This window comes from Dipodomys ordii, unplaced genomic scaffold, assembly GCF_000151885.1.
Source record: "Dipodomys ordii isolate 6190 unplaced genomic scaffold, Dord_2.0 Scaffold53, whole genome shotgun sequence".
In the NCBI taxonomy this organism is placed as follows: Eukaryota; Metazoa; Chordata; class Mammalia; order Rodentia; family Heteromyidae; genus Dipodomys; species Dipodomys ordii.
The window spans coordinates 8,535,590-8,538,012 of record NW_012267269.1 but is presented as its reverse complement, the minus strand read 5'-3'; positions in this window follow the sequence as shown (position 1 = coordinate 8,538,012).

Here is a 2,423-nt window from a genome sequence, read left to right as displayed (position 1 = left end):
AATTTATGAGGTTCACTTCTTTGCAAATTCAGTGCTTTCTTGTAGCTTTTTCTTTTGAGATGAGCCACAAGAGCCTCGTTTTTGTTGGGTACTGCCTATTAGTGGCAAAACTCCTTTCTTATTTAATCAGCTTCTCCAAAGAAAGAAGGCTGAGTCCAGATAGGCCCTATTTATGAGGGTGAAAAGATTTTGGCGGCCAGACTAAAAATAACACATGGAATCTGCCACCTGGGTCTGCCTTCTGCATTCATCTTGTAGTTTACTGCATTTTGCTCATGGAGTTCAAGCTAATAGGTTGACTGCTGTAAGCATGGAAGAAATTTGACTGGGTCAAGTGTTTGTGCCTGTGGTACTAAGACCATGGGTAGTGTGGTGGAGATGCTGACCCCAACCTGGGCACTTGATTTGAGAGGCAAGGCTGAAGTAATATCTACATCATGGTCTTGCTGAATTCAGAATCTATACAATCTATCATTCTCTGTTGAATGATAAAATTAAAAATAAATTCTGTAATTGTGTTTCGACTTTCTAGCTTTACTTTCTTGCCCATTCATCACTTAGTGGCTGTCATGGTTTTCAGATTGTCTGAGTATCAGAGTGCTCACCTTCTGCTATCCCTTACACTGTCATTGAACCCTAGATTGCAATGCCCTTGTCATTCACCTCGCCTTACTTCATCCTTAGGCACTACATCATCTCTCATATCAGCACAAAAAGAGGATGGGTAGAGCATAGAAGAGCTAGAAGAGAGAAATACACACACACACACACACACACACACACACACACACACACCATGAGAGAGAGAGAGAAAGAGAGAGGGACCACAGTCACAACATGTGTGTGTGTGTGTGTGTGTGTGTGTGTGTGTGCATGCTAGTACTGAGAAGTGAACTCTGGGGCCTCTTACTCTAGCTGATTGCTCAAGGCTGGTGCTCTACTCTTTGAGTTACATCACCACTTCTGGCTTTGGTTTGTCTCCCCCAGCGGGTTTCAAACTTTAATTCTCAAAACTCAGCCTCCTACATGTAGCTAGGTTTACAGGCATGAGGCCAGCCACAAAATCTTTATTTTGGTATCTTATTATAATTGTACTATATTACTGTTATTATAGTTAATGTGTCACTACATCTTATTTTTATTTATATATATTTGTATGTATGTATGTGTGTATTTATTTGTTTTGTTAGGTGGTGCTTGAACTCAGGGCCTGGATACTCTCCTGGAGTTCTTTTGCTCAAGACTAGTGCTCTACCATTAGTTTCATAGACTTTCCTGCCCAGGCTGGCTTCAAACCTTGATCCTCAGATCTCAGCCTCCTGAGTGGCTAGGATTACAGGTGAGAGCCACTGGCACACAGCTACATGTAACTTATAATTTAAACATTTGTTGTAGATATTAAGTATGTATGTATAGAAAAAAACAAGTTCATCAGAATTTGGTTCTATTTGTGATTGGGGCATCCAGTAGAAGTTTTAGAATGTATCCCTTGTTGATAATGATGGATTTTTTTTGTTGGTCATGGGGCTTGAACTCTGGGCATGGGTACTGTCCCTGAGCTCTTCAGCTCAAGGCGAGCATGCTACCACTTGAGCCACAGCACCAGTTCCTAATGATGGATTCTTATATGAATAAAACAGTTATGACTATGGAAAGCCCCAAAACAATGATAAGTTTTTAATAATTATCAAAAACTTTCAGGATCATGTGATACTTATAAGGCTGAGAAAATAAGACTAACTGAACCTGACCAGATTTGTACATTTAAACATATTGATAGATTATTTTGTTCTTTTTATATTTATATATATTTTTATTGTAAAGATACTGTTCAGAGGGATTACAGTTACATGAGCAAGGTAATGAGTCCATTTCCTATAGAGCATTGTTACACCCTGATTTGTATTTCCCCTACCATCCCTTTCCTTCTCCCCCCATCCCTCCTTCCCCCACCCTGCAAAGTTGTAGTTTGTTTTCAACATAGTGTCTTGTACATCTCATTGTTACAAGGGGTCATCCTGTATCCTTAGTTTCGCATTTTGTTATTTCCCTTCCCCTCCCCAAATTAGAAAAAATGTATATATAAGATGTAGGGCACCAGAATCAAATGCAGTGACAACATGGGGGGAAGAACATACAAAAGAAACAAAAAAATCACATAGTACCTTATAAGTACATTAACAAGAACAGCAACAAAGATAAAACCTCTTGTGTCCCTATCTTGGGGTTCATTTTGTTTTAGCATCAGGTTATATGGTCATATATATATAGCTTTTGACCTCGTCTGTTTGTCCTAGACGTATACTAGTTATTGCAAATAAGGGAAGCCATGGGACCTATGTTTCTTTGGGCCTGGCTTACTTCACTTAATATAATTTTTTCCAAGTCTTTCCATTTCCTAACAAATGGGGCAATGTCATTCT